General features: G+C 39.5%; 1 protein-coding gene across 1 annotated transcript in view; it reads right to left on the reverse strand.

Moving 5' to 3' along the window:
• The window catches only part of CALCR (calcitonin receptor), a 1,065,293-nt gene that overhangs the window by 726,859 nt on the left and 321,185 nt on the right, over positions 1-17,249 (reverse strand). Inside the window, exon 4 of the mRNA XM_053714051.1 lies at positions 557-590. The gene's annotated coding sequence lies outside the window, so the exon portion shown is untranslated. The remainder of the gene's footprint in view (positions 1-556; positions 591-17,249) is intronic.

Raw genomic sequence — 17,249 nt, forward strand, 5'->3', positions numbered from 1 at the left:
TTATTTTTTTTATTAGAAAAAATGTATTTAATTCTAAAGAGACAAAAGAGAAATTGTGTTCTTTGTTGCATTACACAATACATCTCTTTCAACCTACTGAGTTTAGTTTTATTCATTGTGGAAAGGCAATTATTAAATCTATTGCTATTGAGAGAGTGTCTTTAGAAAAATAAACTTTATTTGCTTTGTTCAAGTAATCAGAATCCTGCATCGATAAATACACAATCTGTGTTATAGTCTGTATAATATAACGACATAAATAACAAAGTTTAAGTCAACAAATGATTTGTTTAGAGAAAATAAAATCAGATGAGCCAATGACAAAAGGCGTCTATGTGTAACCACAAATCAGCAGCTAGCTCTCAGTAGTGCATTGATGCTCTGTAACAGACCTAGGTATGATTTCAAACAAATGATACAAATGAAACAAAGCAAATTAGATAGTTAAAGTTAATTAAAAGTTGTTTAAAATTGCATACTCTATCTGAATCATGAAAGTTGAATTTTGTCTTTACTGTGCTTTTAAAGTTAAATAGAAATTATCTTTGAAGCTTACCTTAGGTGGCCTTCATAAGACAGATGCTCAAGTCCTTAAAAATAAATAAAATAAAAGTTAGTTATAAAAAGGTTAAAAAAAAAGAAGGAAAAGAAAGAATATCTCTGCTTGACTTTAAATACAAATTTATATCTGTAAGCAGTGCTCTCCACAGAACACTTTAATTGTTACGTAAGCTATCTAAGGCACAAATTAATTGCATAATTTAACATAAATTGATTTTATGATAATTTGTTCATTAAACTTTGAAAAAAAATGATTAATAGCTCATTTTAGCTTAACATTGGATTACATTTTAGCCAGTTGGTTGTTAAAATCTGCCAGGTGGTGAGCCTATTTAATAGGTCCTGTGGAAAACACTGCTAAGTTAATGTTTTCTTGTATAATATTAGATTATATTTTTTTTCATTATGATACAACCTTGAAATGTAAAAACTTAGAATGATAACTTATTGTAGACAATAATGGTCTGTGATACAATTACCCTAGAGGTAATCACCCTATAGATTTTTTTGGAAGAGTATCATAGCCTTTGACTAACAAGGACATAAAAAACTAAGGGCTAGATTTAGAGTTTTGTCGGTAAAGACCTGCGTAGCTAACGCAGCTTTTTTTCTTAACGCACCCTTAAGACAACGCTGGTATTTAGAGTTGTCTGAAGGGCTGCGTTAGGCTCCAAAAAGGGTGCATTGAGCTGAATGTACCGCCACTTCAACCCTCAATACCAGCGTTGCTTATGGTAGCGGTAAGCTGGCAAAACGTGCTCGTGCACGATTCCCCCATAGGAAAAAATGGGGCAGTTTGGGATAAAAAAAACCTAACACCTGCAAAAAAGCAGCGTTCAGCTCCCAACGCAGCCCCATTGTTTCCTATGGGGAAACACTTTCTAAGTCTACACCTAACACCCTAACATGAACCCCGAGTCTAAACACCCCTAACCTTACACGTATTAACCCCTAATCTGCCGCCCCCGCCATTGCTGACACCTGCATTATACTATTAACCCCTAATCTGCCGCTCCGGACACCGCCGCAACCTACAATATACCTATGTACCCCTAATCTGCTGCCCCTAACATCGCCGACCCCTATATTATATTTATTAACCCCTAATCTGCCCCCCCAATGTCGCCGCTACCTTACCTACACTTATTAACCCCTAATCTGCCGACCGGACCTCGCCACTACTTTAATAAAGTTATTAACCCCTAAACCGCCGCAGTCCCGCCTCGCAAACCCTATAATAAATAGTATTAACCCCTAATCTGGCCCCCCCAACGTCGCCGCCACCTAACTTCAAGTATTAACCCCTAATCTGCCGACCGGACCTCGCCGCTACTATAATAAATGTATTAACCCCTAAAGCCAAGTCTAACCCTAACCCTAACACCCCCCTAAATTAGATATAATTTTAATCTAACGAAATAAAATAAATCTTATTAACTACAGTATTCCTATTTAAAACTAAATACTTACCTGTAAAATAAACCCTAATATAGCTACAATATAACTAATAATTATATTGTAGCTATTTTAGGATTTATATTTATTTTACAGGCAACTTTGTATTTATTTTAACTAGGTTCAATAGCTATTAAATAATTATTATTATACTATTTAATAGCTACCTAGTTAAAATAATTACAAAATTACCTGTAAAATAAATCCTAACCTAAGTTACAATTAAACCTAACACTGCACTATCATTAAATTAATTAAATAAATTACCTACAATTACATACAATTAAATAAACTAAACTAAATTACAAAAAATAACAAAAAAAATACTGTACAAGAATATTAGGCTAATTACACCTACTCTAAGCCTCCTAATAAAATAAAAAGCCCCCCAAAATAATAAAGGTCCCTACCCTATTCTAAATTAAAAAGTAACCAGCTCTTTTACCAGCCCTTAAAAGGGCTTTTTGCGGGGCATGCCCCTAAGTAATCAGCTCTTTTGCCTGTAAAAAAAAATACAACCCCCCCTAACATTAAAACCCACCACCCACATACTCCTACTCTAACCCAAACCCCCCTTAAATAAACCTAACACTACGCCCCTGAAGATCTCCCTACCTTGAGTCGTGTTCACCCAGCCGGGCACCGATGGACCAAAAGAGGACATCTGGAGCGGCAGAAGTCTTCATCCTATCTGGGCAGAAGAGGACATCCGGACCGGCAGACATCTTCATCCAAGCGGCATCTTCTATCTTCATCCATCCGGAGTGGAGCGGAGCCATCTTCTTCCAGCCGATGTGGATCCATCCTCTTCAACCGACGCCTACTCGCCGAATGATCGGAACAGCCAATAGAATGCGAGCTCAATCTAATTGGCTGATTGGATCAGCCAATCTGATTGAACTTGAATCTGATTGGCTGATTTAATCAGCCAATCAGATTTTTCCTACCTTAATTCCGATTGGCTGATAGAATCCTATCAGCCAATCGGAATTTGAGGGACGCCATCTTGGATGACGTCCCTTAAAGGAACCTTCATTCGGCGAGTAGGCGTCAGTTGAAGAGGATGGATCCGCGTCGGCTGGAAGAAGATGGCTCCGCTCCGCTCCGGATGGATGAAGATAGAAGATGCCGCTTGGATGAAGATGTCTGCCGGTCCGGATGTCCTCTTCTGCCCGGATAGGATGAAGACTTCTGCCGCTCCAGATGTCCTCTTTTGGTCCATCGGTGCCCGGCTGGGTGAACACGACTCAAGGTAGGGAGATCTTCAGGGGCGTAGTGTTAGGTTTATTTAAGGGGGGTTTGGGTTAGAGTAGGAGTATGTGGGTGGTGGGTTTTAATGTTAGGGGGGGTTGTATTTGTTTTACAGGCAAAAGAGCTAATTACTTAGGGGCATGCCCCGCAAAAAGCCCTTTTAAGGGCTGGTAAAAGAGCTGGTTACTTTTTAATTTAGAATAGGGTAGGGACCTTTATTATTTTGGAGGGCTTTTTTATTTTATTAGGGGGCTTAGAGTAGGTGAAATTAGCCTAATATTCTTGTAATCTTTTTTATTTTTTGTAATTTAGTGGGGTTTTTTGTAATTTAGTTTAATTTATTTAATTGTATGTAATTGTAGGTAATTTATTTAATTTATTTAATGATAGTGTAGTGTTAGGTTTAATTGTAACTTAGGTTAGGATTTATTTTACAGGTAATTTTGTAATTATTTTAACTAGGTAGCTATTAAATAGTTATTAACTATTTAATAGCTATTGTACCTAGTTAAAATAAATACAAAGTTGCCTGTAAAATAAATATAAATCCTAAAATAGCTACAATATAATTATTAGTTATATTGTAGCTATATTAGTGTTTATTTTACAAGTAAGTATTTAGTTTTAAATAGGAATACTGTAGTTAATAAGATTTAATTTATTTCGTTAGATTAAAATTATATTTAATTTAGGGGGGGGTGTTAGGGTTAGGGTTAGACTTAGCTTTAGGGGTTAATACATTTATTATAGTAGCAGCGAGGTCGGGTCGGCAGATTAGGGGTTAATACTTGAAGTTAGGTGGCGGCGACGTGGGGGGCAGATTAGGGGTTAATACTATTTATTATAGGGTTTGCGAGGCGGGACTGCGGCGGTTTAGGGGTTAATACTTTTATTATAGTGGCGGCGAGGTCCGGTCGGCAGATTAGGGGTTAATAAGTGTAGTTAGGTAGCGGTGAAATTGGGGGGGGGGGGCAGATTAGGGGTTAATAAATATTATGTAGGTGTCGGCGATGTTAGGGGCAGCAGATTAGGGGTTCATAGGGATAATGTAGGTGGCGGCTGTGTGCGGTCGGCAGATTAGGGGTTAAAAATATTTATTATAGTGGCGGCGATATGGGGGGGCCTCGGTTTAGGGGTACATAGGTAGTTTATGGGTGTTAGTGTACTTTAGAGCACTGTAGTTAAGAGCTTTATATACCAGCGTTAGCCCATAAAGCTCTTAACTACAGCCTTTCCATGGGCGTTAGGAGTCTTGTCGGTAGAGGGTCTACCGCTCACTTCAGCCAAGACTCTAAATACCAGCGTTGGGAAGATCCCATTGAAAAGATTGAATACGCAATTGGCGGAAGGGGATCTGCGGTATGGAAAAGTTGCGGCTTGAAAGTGAGCGTTAGACCCTTTCCTGGCCGACTCTAAATACCAGCGGGCGGCCAAAAGCAGCATTACGACCCCTTAACGCTGCTTTTGACGGCTAACGCAGAACTCTAAATCTAGGCGTAAGCAAAGCAGCTAAAGCTTTACCCAGCATGTTCAAAGACTTTAATGGCTGAAGAAATGTATACTCGGATAGCCATTATTTGTCCTTCCTCCTATGGGAGGGGCTGGATAAAAAAAAATGCAAGGTAAATTTAAATTAAGAACATGCAAAAATAGTAAACACATTTTTAGAAAGTCAGTACTGTATAAATACCACATAAATTTTAATTATAGCCTTTTGTACTCGTGATGCAGTTGCCCTATCCCAAGTCAAGTGCATTTTTGTTCATCCCCAGTCAAATGAGAGGCACTTTGTCTGACTGAGAGACTGAGCCCCTTATCCCAACTGTCTAGTAGTCAGTGATTGCATGTAACTGTCATGTATCATCTGCAAATTGTGCAACATTGTTCAACAGCAGATGGAAATAAAATGTAATGTATGATAATGCATTTTAAAAAACATGACGTTTATAGTGTTTGATAAATTATGAATTAGCATGTAGTCAGGTTATATGAGTAGAAATCAAATAGAAAATATACACACCTGTATTTTGTAAAAAATATGAACCGCTAAATTACTAAAAAAAACTTTTTAAATTTATTACAAGAAATAAAACATGCAATGAATTTGCCACAGAATAAGGTTAAACTGAATATATTTGAAAGAATAAATAGCACAAAAACCGTGTGCTGTTTGGTGAATATGTTTTAAGGGTAGACATAGAGTGATAAAGGTAAAGAGAATTTTAGGAGTTATAGAAATGCTACTGCATAAACAGCATCTTAAGGTCATGTAAAAAGTCAAGTAAAAAAAATATATTATCAGAGGAGTATAAACAGAATGTACTATCAACATTTATAACAGGTTTCCAGCTTGTCCTACAAATTAACCTCCTATAAACAAATTCTTGTTTGTCTGATGAAGGGGGCTATGCGCCCCAAAAGGTTACTGTGAATAAACACAATTCTATTGGATAGCCAGTGAGTGCAGATACTTTCTTTCAATATATTCAGTATATAGTGAAAATCCACTATGTAAAGTGAAAAACTATTTTTATGGTCGGTTGAGGGAGAGGTGAGATCTTACAGAATTCTAGCAAGTTGTGATGTTCTATCAAATTATAGTGCTTTTTAACTGTGACTGTTAACCTACATTGAATCTCCTAAAAAAAAAAAACTGCTTACATATAGGGTTCACCTTCTGCCCATATACATTGTCACAAAAACCTCACGATTTAGCTAAGAAGGGGTTAATTCTGTGTAGCTTGAACTCAAAACAGTTATTTGTTTTCAAGAAGAATTGTCACTTGTGTTTTCTTTGAACTGCCAGGAGTCTCCTAAATAGCCCCACCAAATGTTATAGTGTGTGCATTGAGTCATAAAGCCACTCAAGCTCTTAGTCCCAGAGATACACAGGATAAAGTTTATGGCTTAGGCTGTCAATAGAATGCATGATGCAAAACAGGCCCTTCATCAGTCACTGAAAGGACATTGGTATATTATTTACATATGTGTGTTAAAACTGTTATAACCTTAAAGGAAGGTAAATATGACAACCTATGGCATATTTGATATCAAACCAATTCTCCCAATAAAACTAAAAGGTTCTAGATATGTAAATATAGAAATTGAGTTACCTAGCAGAACTTATAATGGATTGTATAATTTCAGGCAAGAAATTAGTCTATTGAAGGTCATAAAGACAGGGGGGTTTTCTTAGCCCACCCAGGAGGGTGTGGTCAGGCAACTTGATCTGTGGAAAATGGTATATGAATTTTATGTTTTAACAATAAGATTGTGATTCTTACAAGGGAGGCTGTGACAACACAGAGTAAGGACCCAATTGTTTCGTGCCATCTCTCTGGTAACAGATTCCAAAGACTAGTACAGTGTAAGGTTTCTAATTTTCTTCTTTTTATTTAGAAAAAAATGATTTGAACAGCCAATAGGATTTTAGCAGCCCTAATTCCTATTGGCTGATTTAAATTTGTCAGCCAATAGGAATGCAATGGTACCCCCAGTATAAAAGGGGTACCTTGCATTTCAATCCTCAGTGTGCGGCAGACGATTGCATGAAGAGGACTTCCATGTCTGATCGATGGACCTCTGCCTGGACCTCCTCCTGGACTTTGGCCTGGACCTCCGCCTCTGCGCATCGCTTCTCCGCCTCCACAGGGATGAAGATGATGCCGGTCCCGCGATGGATGAGGATGGAGCCGTCTGGATGAAGAAGGAGCCGCCAGGATGAAGATCGTTCAAGCGGGACTTCAACAACTGTGAGTACCTAAAGAGGGGTTAGTGTTAGGTTTTTTTAAGGTTTTTGGGGGTGGTTTTTTTTTTTAGATTGGGTGGGCACTCTTAAAAGAGCTGAATGCCCTTTTAAGGGCAGCAAAAGAGCTGAATTCCCTTTTCAGGGCAATGCCCATACAAATGCCCTTTTCAGTGCAATGGGTAGATTAGCTTTTTTTAGATAGTTTTTTTTATATTGTGGGTTTGGGGGGGTGGGGGTTTGTAAAGTTAGTGTGTCTTTGTATTTTATTTAGAAAACGAGCTGATATCTTTAGGGCAATGCCCTTTTAAGGGCTATTGGTAGTTTATTCTAGTTTAGGTTTAATTTATTTTGGGGTGGTTTTATTTAAAAAGGGTATTAGAAAAGGAATAATTTTTATTATTTTGGATAATTTGTTTGTTATTTTGTGTAATGTTTATTTTTTTTCGCTTTGGGGTGGGTTTTGATTTTTAGATTAGGGGTTGGGCATTTCATAAAAGAGCAGAATGACCTTTTAAGGGCAGGAAAAAGAGCTGAATGCCATTTTAATGGGTAGATTAGGTTTTACTTTATTTTTATTTTGTGGATTTAGGGGGGTGGAGGTTTGTGTACTGTTGGGGGGGTTTGTTTTTCTTTTGTAGGAAAAGAGCTGTTATCTTTAGGGCAATGCCCTACAAAAGGCTCTTTTAAGGGCCCACAAAAGGCCGTTTTAAGGGCCCTTGGTAATTTATTATAGATTAGGTTTTTTTTATTTAGGGGTGTTTTTATTGTTTTTTTTTTTTTTTTTAAAGGGTATAAGAATAGGAATAATTTTTATTGTTTTGGATAATTTTCAGCTAGATTACGAGTTGTGCGTTAAGGTAAAAAAGCAGCGTTAACAGGTCCAGGTATAGGTGTACCGCACACTCTTTTAGCCTTAACGCAAAGCAACTTACGTAAATTTCGTAAAGGCTTTTTTCTATGGGACTTCCATAGCGCCGGTATTACGAGTCTGCCTGGGAGGCCAAAAAGTAAGCGGTACACCCTCTACTGCCAAGATTCCTAACGCATTCTAAAGTCAGTAGTTATGAGTTTTATGCTACAAAGGCTGTAGCATAAAACTCATAACTAAAGTGCTAAAAAGTACACTAACACCCATAAACTACCTATTAACCCCTAAACCGAGGCACTCCCGCATCACAAACACTATAATAAAAATTTTAACCCCTAATCTGCCACTCCTGACATCGCTGCCACTATAATAAACATATTAACCCCTAAACCGATGCACTCCCGACTCGCAAACGCTAGTTAAATATTATTAACCCCTAATCTGCCATCCCCAACATCGTCGCCACCTACTTACATTTATTAACCCCTAATCTGCCGTCCCTAACATCGCCGCCACCTACCTACATTTATTAACCCCTAATCTGCCGCTCCGGACATCGCCGCCACCTACATTATACTTATTAACCCCTAATCTGATGCCCCAACATCGCCGACGCCTACATTATATTTATTAACCCATAATCTCCCGCCTCCAATGTCGCCCCCACCTACCTACACTTATTAACCCCTAATCTGCTGCCCCCAACGTCGCCGCCACTATATTAAATGTATTAACCCCTAAATCTAAGTATAACCCTAACCCTAACATCCCCTAACTTAAATATAATTTAAATAAATCTAAAGAAAATTGCTATCATTACCTAAATTATTCCTATTTAAAACTAAATACTTACCGATAAAATAAACCCTAAGCTAGCTACAATATAACTAATAGTTACATTGTAGCTAGCTTAGGGTTTATTTTTATTTTACAGGCAAGTTTGAATTTATTTTAACTAGGTAGAATAGTTACTAAATAGTTATTAACTATTTAATAACTACCTAGCTAAAATAAATACAAATTTACCTGTAAAATAAAACCTAACCTATGTTACAATAGCACTACACTACAATTAAATAAATTCCCTACATTAAATACAATTCAATAAATTAAATAAAATTAGCTAAATTACAAAAAAAACCCACGAAATTACAGAAAATAAAAAACAAATTACAAGATCTTTAAACTAATTACACCTAATCTAATAGCCATATCAAAATAAAAAAAGCCCACCTAAAATAAAGAAAAACCCTAGCCTAAACTAAACTACCAATAGCCCTTAAAAGGGCCTTTTGCGGGGCATTGCCCCAAAGAATTCAGCTCTTTTACCAGTAAAAAAAAGGGCATTTGGATGGGCATTGCCCTTAAAAGCCCATTTAGCTCCATTGCTGCCCAAAGCCCTAACCTAAAAATAAAACCCACCCAATACACCCTTAAAAAATCCTAACACTATCCCCCGAAGATTCACTTACCGGGAGAAGTCTTCATCCAAGTGGCATCTTCTATCTTCATCCAACCGGCGCGGCTCCATCTTCAAGACATCCGGCGCGGAACATCCTCTTCTTCCGACGTCTTCTTCTGGAATGACGGTACCTTTAAGTGACGTCATCCGAGATGGCATCCCTTAGATTCCGATTGGCTGATTGAATTCTATCAGCCAATCGGAATTAAGGTTGAAAAAATCCTATTTGCTGATGCAATCAGCCAATAGGATTGAACTTCAATCAGCCAATAGGATTGAGCTGGCATTCTATTGGCTGTTCCAATCAGCCAATAGAATGCAAGCTCAATCCTATTGGCTGATTGGATCAGCCAATAGGATTGGAGTTCAATCCTATTGGCTGATTGCATCAGCCAATAGGATTTTTTCAACCTTAAAAAGGACCACTTCTGCCGGCTTTGTTGAGGACATCTTGCCGCTTGGATGAAGACTTCTCCCGGTAAGTGAATCTGCAGGGGTTAGTGTTAGGATTTTTTAAGGGTGTATTGGGCGGGTTTTATTTTTAGGTTAGGGTTTGGGCCTGCAATAGATCTAAATGCCCTTTTAAGGGCAATGCCCATCCAAATGCCCTTTTCAGGGCAATGGGGAGCTTAAGTTTTTTAGTTAGTATTTTATTTGAGGGGTTGGTTGTGTGGGTGGTGGGTTTTACTTTTGGGGGGGTTGTTTGTATTTTTTTTTTACAGGTAAAAGAGCTGATTACTTTGGGGCAATGCCCTTTAAAAGGCCCCTTTTTTAAATTATTTTTATTATCAGAGATCAGGAACAGGTACAAAGTTTCATGCAATTACAGAGTCGTTGCATCTGTGTCGCAAATGCAGTATCACTTTTCATTTAGGTTAAAGTTAATACATATAGTTTCAAATACAATAATAAGTCCTTATTGGGCCTTATGATAGTCATTTTTCATTATTTAGTCACCTGCATATGTTTTGGCATTCTACTTATTGCTTTTCAGGTTGCTAACAGTATCCTGTCATTCTTTTCTCTCTTAACATTTTTTATCATTTTAAAAAAAATAAAGAACAACAGTACATAACATTCCCTATCTATATTTGGCCAACATGGATGGCAGACTTCCCTGGGGCTGAAAAAAAAATATATTTCTCTCTCTACCCCCCCCCCCATCAGACATCCCACATGTCAACACTGCAGTCCTCTTACAAAATCTGTGAGATTAAGATCTCACCCCCCTCTCCATCCCTCATGGGTGTCTCATTGTCATATAGTGCTTTCCATTCTCCCCTTAGGGAAGCAGAGAGAAGGACTTCTGTCTGAGAGAACGGTCCAAGGATTTGTCTTTGTATCTTAGGATTTTGAGTTTGTAAAAAAGGTGCCCATTTAGTTAGAAATCGTAGCCTAGTTGTAATGTCTAGTTTAACATCAAACTGCTCAGTGAATAGTTGTTTGTAGAGTATGCGTTTAAACTGTCGTATTGAAGGGGGCTTCCTGTTTGTCCACATACATAATATGCAGTTTCTAGCTAATAATATTATCAGTGTCAGTAGAGTATGGTATCTGCGTGGGAGCTCGGTTAAACGAAAAATGCAAACCTGTTCTAAGTGTAGTGTAATGGAGATTCCCATTGTGCTTTTGAGCCAATACTGAATTTGAGCCCAGAATTGTCTTATGGGAGGGCAGAAAAAGAAATAGTGGGGTACACTCGGGGCCACTACCCCGCACTTTCCACATCTATTTGGTTACTTAGAGAGTCTATCTGGTGTAATATAATCAAAGTGTATCATTCGCACTTGTGCTTCTTGCAGTGGAATACTCAGTGTTGCTTTTTTTGTTAAATCTAAACTTTTTTGTATGTCAGAATAAGAAATGTCCCCTGCCCCTCTCACAGTTCATTTGGCCAGAGTCCTTGTCTGCTGGTCAGTCGTTATTTTGTGAATTAGAGTTCTATATATATCAGACATAGAGAAGTTCCCTAGTGTGAAGGCTGCCTGCGTTATAGCAAACATTGGGGCATTCCAGAAGTTTGGATCCTCTTGTTTGAGAATGTCAAAGTAATGGCGTATCTGAAGATAAGCATAGAACTGATTATTGCGAATGTTATACCTCATGCTCAAGTCATGGAATGTCCTGACCATGTGTAGCAGAGGATCCAATAGGTCCCCTACTATCCTGATCCCCCTCTCTCTCCACTGTTTGAATGGCAAGGTGTCAGTACCTGCCAAGAAGTCTAAATTAACTATTACAGGGAGTAATCTAGGAGAGGGGTGCCTGCACCCCAAGAATTTATGAGCCCGATGCCAGGATGCCAGGGGGTCTTTGTAGAGAATAGAGGTTTTAATGTATGGGGGAGTTTCACCCATCCTCAGATATGGCAGATATGAAAGATCTATAAGTTTCAGGACTGCATTTACTAGGTCCGCATCACAGAAATGCGAGGTGCCCAGTTGCCAATCCAGCACCTGTCTAATCAAGGCCGCCCAGTTATAAATTTTAAATTTGGGGAGGCCCAAACCCCCATCGCAATAGGGTTGTTGCAGCAACTTCATTGCTATGCGAGGCTTACCACCACGCCACACAAATTTCCTAACAGCCGCATTCAAGGCTCTCAAATCTTTGTTGTGAATCAAGAAAGGTAACATAAGCATTGGGTACAACAGTCTTGGTAAAGTCATCATTTTAATGAGGCTAATTCTTCCCATAAGGGACAATGGCAAGGAGCTCCATTGTTGAAGCTGATTGCAAAGGGTAATGCACTGTGTTGAAATATTAGAGTTATATATGCATAGAGGGTTCCTATGAAGATGTATACCTAAATATGTGAGTTTGTTTTTCACTTCAGTAAAAGGGTATACCATCTGGCTATCAGAGTGCCTATTTAGCCATAGGATCTCTGACTTGCCTGTATTAACCTTGTAGCCTGAGAAGGCTCCAAAGTCCTGTATGGTTTTAAGAATGTTGGGGAAATGCTTAGCCGGGTCTTCTACGAATAACAGAAACACGTCAGCATAAAGAGCCAGTTTTTGAGGTCTGTCATGTATCAAGATTCCCGGGAAGATTTGGCGGAGTTTGGTGGCCAGTGGTTCAGTGCTAGGTCAAAGAGCAGTGGGGATAGGGGGCAACCCTGTCTTGTGCCCCTCTGCAGGATGATATCCAAGGAGAACATGCCAGTGGCAAGGACCCGGGCTACTGGTCGCGAATATATGTTTTGAATGGTCTGTGCAAACACTCCCGTGATATGGAAACGTGTCAAGGTGTCACCTAAGTGCTCCCATTCCACACGATCAAAGGCCTTCTCTGCATCCAGGGATAGCAGGAAGGCCTCCGATAGGTAATTTTTGTGTTTTCCTCCACCTCTTCTCCAACAAAAGTCGATGACCTGCAGTACCCGTCTCAAGTTGACCGCCGATGAATGTTTAATGTTAAAAAACCAGTCTGGTCTGGGTGAAGAAGGGCCGGGAGAAGCATCTTCAGTCGTCCCGCCAAAACTGCCATAAAGATTTTATAATCGACTTTCAGCAGCAAGATAGGTCTATACGACTCTGGTAAAGAATGGTCTTTCCCAGCCTTGGGAATGAGTGTTATGTTGGCTGCTGAAAAGGCTGCAGACGGAGAATTTCCATCTTGGAAAAAGGTGTTATATAATGTCAGTAGGGTCTTGGAAACATTCATCTGCAATAGACGATAAAATTCGGCGGACAAGCCATCTGGGCCTGGTGCTTTGCCCAGGGCCATGTCCAATATAGCCCTATAGACTTCATCTGCGGTGATAGGGGAGTTTAAATCTTCTACTTGAGCTTGGCTAAGATGAGGTAAGTTCAGCGAGGACCAGAACGAGTCCCTGATGTCCGGGGAGGAAGGCGGTTGTTTGGAGTATAACGTGGAATAGTATTCCGCAAAGCCCCTGAGAACATCCTCAGGGGTAGTATGCATCTTTCCTCCAAACCTCAAAGAGGCTACATCTCTCTTCACCGTTCGGGTTTTAACTATTGAGGCCAACATTTTCCCAGACCTCTTTCCGTATCTATAGAACTTAGAGACCATTTTAATTAACCCTGCTGCTGCCTGCTGGGCCATGAAAGTGTCTAGGTTCTCCTTAGCTACCATGTAATTGTCATAGGACTCTTTTGTCCTGGAGGAGCAATACTCCCGGTAAGCTGCCATGAGGCCTTTCTCCAAGGATATGTATTTTAGCTGGGTTTTATGGCGAAGATTGGCCAAATAAGAAATTATATTGCCAGTCAAGACCACTTTAGTGGTTTTCCACAACAGTTGTGGATTGTCCTCATGTGTCCAGTTATCGGTGTAAAAGTCATTCCAAGAATGAACTAGGAATTGCTTCAAAGGCTCTGATGTGTTTAGATAAGTCGGGAATCTCAAAGTGTTTTTATTAGTGGGAAGTTGGTGAAAGCGGAGTCTTAGCTCCACTGGGGCATGGTCAGACAGGAGGATGTTATGTATCTTGACCTGCTGGACCAGTGGGATAACAGTGTCTGATATCATAAAAAGGTCTATCCGCGACAGCGAAGCTTTGGCCTTTGAAAGACAAGAATAGTCCCTACCTTTGGGATGCCATAACCGCCATATGTCACAGACTCCAAGTTCTGTTTCCAAGTTGTTAAAGATCTTATTTTCAAATTTTCCCTTGCATTTAGGGCGCCTAGACTCTGGTGGGGCCTCTGACGTCCTCAGTCTATCGCATGTCGGATCGGGGGCCAGATTAAAATCTCCCCCCAATATAATCTTAGTGTCAAGATATGGTATTAAAGCCTGTGTGAGTTGGTTCCAGAAGGTTGAGCTTTTCTGATTAGTTGCATATATGTTGCACAGGAGAGAGTTGGGAATTAAATTTGGCTTGCACTATGAGGTATCTGCCCTCCGGGTCTTTATGAATTTTAACTATGTCTGTAGTGATTCTTTTACCAAAAAGGATAATTAGGCCTCTGCTAGAGCTAGTGTGGGATATATAGGTGACACTGCCCACCCAATCTGATTTCATTTTGTCGTCCTCAAGATCAGTCCTGAAGGAGAGCAACATCAGCATGTAGCTTACGTAAATGTGTCAATATAGCCTTTCTCTTGATTGGCGAGTGAATTCCCCCAACGTTCCAAGTCACAAAGTTAATAGACATTTATACCCTCATCTAGTTGCATAGCATGTGGGTGAGGGATCCCCCAATTGGTGCGTGTGGAGAGAGAGAGGTGAGAGAGAAAAAAAAACAACCAAAAAAACATAATTTATGTAAGAACTTACCTGATAAATTCATTTCTTTCATATTGGCAAGAGTCCATGAGCTAGTGACGTATGGGAAATACATTCCTACCAGGAGTGGCAAAGTTTCCCAAACCTCAAAATGCCTATAAATACACCCCTCACCACACCCACAATTTCTCTTGATTGGCGAGTGAATTCCCCCAACGTTCCAAGTCACAAAGTTAATAGACATTTATACCCTCATCTAGTTGCATAGCATGTGGGTGAGGGATCCCCCAATTGGTGCGTGTGGAGAGAGAGAGGTGAGAGAGAAAAAAAAACAACCAAAAAAACATAATTTATGTAAGAACTTACCTGATAAATTCATTTCTTTCATATTGGCAAGAGTCCATGAGCTAGTGACGTATGGGAAATACATTCCTACCAGGAGTGGCAAAGTTTCCCAAACCTCAAAATGCCTATAAATACACCCCTCACCACACCCACAATTCAGTTTAATGAATAGCCAAGAAGTGGGGTGATAAGAAAGGAGCGAAAGCATCAAACAAGGAATTGGAATAATTGTGCTTTATACAAAAAAATCATAACCACCACAAAAAGGGTGGACCTCATGGACTCTTGCCAATATGAAAGAAATGAATTTATCAGGTAAATTCTTACATAAATTATGATTTATTTCATGTAATTGGCAAGAGTCCATGAGCTAGTGACGTATGGGATAGCAGATACCCAAGATGTGGAACTTCCACGCAAGAGTCACTAGAGAGGGAGGGATAAAATAAAGACAGCCAATTCCGCTGAAAAAATAATCCACAACCCAAATCAAAAAGTTTTAATCTTATAATGAAAAAAACTGAAATTATAAGCAGAAGAATCAAACTGAAACAGCTGCCTGAAGAACTTTTCTACCAAAAACTGCTTCAGAAGAAGAAAAAAAATCAAAATGGTAGAATTTAGTAAAAGTATGCAAAGAAGACCAAGTTGCTGCTTTGCAAATCTGATCAACAGAAGCTTCATTCTTAAAAGCCCAGGAAGTAGAAACTGACCTAGTAGAATGAGCCGTAATCCTTTGAGGCGGGGATTTACCTGACTCCACATAAGCATGATGAATCAAAGACTTTAACCAAGACGCCAAAGAAATGGCAGAAGCCTTCTGACCTTTCCTAGAACCAGAAAAGATAACAAATAGACTAGAAGTCTTTCTGAAATCTTTAGTAGCTTCAACATAATATTTCAAAGCTCTTACTACATCCAAAGAATGAACAGATCTCTACAGAGAATTATAAGGATTAGGACACAATGAAGGGACAACAATTTCTCTACTAATGTTGTTAGAATTCACAACTTTAGGTAAAAAATTAAATGAAGTCTGCAACACCGCCTTATCCTGATGAAAAATCAGAAAAGGAGATTCACAAGAAAGAGCAGATAACTCAGAAACTCTTCTAGCAGAAGAGATGGCCAAAAGGAACAAAACTTTCCAGGAAAGTAATTTAATATCCAGAGAATGCATAGGTTCAAACGGAGGAGCCTGTAAAACCCTCAGAACCAAATTAAGACTCCAAGGAGGAGAGATTGACTTAATGACAGGCTTAATATGAACCAAAGCCTGTACAAAACAATGAATATCAGGATGATTAGCAATCTTTCTGTGAAAAAGAACAGAAAGAGCAGAGATTTGTCCTTTCAAGGAACTTGCAGACAAACCTTTTTCCAAACCATCCTGAAGAAACTGTAAAATTCTAGGAATTCTAAAAGAATGCCAAGAGAATTTATGAGAAGAACACCAAGAAATGTAAGACTTCCAAACTCGGTAATAAATCTTTCTAGACACAGATTTACGAGCCTGTAACATAGTATTAATCACTGAATCAGAGAAACCTCTATGACTAAGTATTAAGCGTTCAATCTCCATACCTTCAAATTTAATGATTTGAGATCCTGATGGAAAAATGGGCCTTGAGATAGAAGGTCTGGCCTTAACGGAAGTGTCCAAGGTTGGCAACTGGCCATCCGAACGAGATCTGCATACCAAAACCTGTGTGGCCATGCTGGAGCCACCAGCAGTACAAACGAACGCTCTTTTAGGATTTTGGAAATCACTTTTGGAAGAAGAACTAGAGGCGGAAAGATATAAGCAGGTTGATAATTCCAAGGAAGTGACAACACGTCCGCTGCTTCCACCTGAGGATCCCTGGATCTGGACAGATACCTGGGAAGTTTCTTGTTTAGATGAGAAGCTATCAGATCTATTTCTGGAAGTCCCCAGATTTGAACAATCTGAAGAAATACCTCTGGGTGAAGAGACCATTCGCCCGGATGTAACGTCTGGTGACTGAGATAATCCGCTTCCCAATTCTCTATACCTGGGATGTGAACCGCAGAGATTAGACAGTAGCTGGATTCCACCCATACAAGTATCCAAGATACTTCTTTCATAGCCTGAGGACTGTGAGTCCCACCTTGATGATTGACATACGCCACGGTTGTGACATTGTCTGTCTGAAAACAAATAAACAATTCTCTCTTCAGAAGAGGCCAGAACTGAAGAGTTCCAAAATGATGATTGGTAATCTCGCCTCCTGAGATTCCCAAACCCCCTGCGCTGTCAGAGATCCCCATACCGCTCCCCAACCTGAAAGACTCGCATCTGTTGGGATCACAGTCCAGGTTGGACGATCAAAAGAGGCCCCTT

The sequence above is a fragment of the Bombina bombina genome, chromosome 5 (genome assembly GCF_027579735.1).
Source record: "Bombina bombina isolate aBomBom1 chromosome 5, aBomBom1.pri, whole genome shotgun sequence".
NCBI classification, from domain to species: Eukaryota; Metazoa; Chordata; class Amphibia; order Anura; family Bombinatoridae; genus Bombina; species Bombina bombina.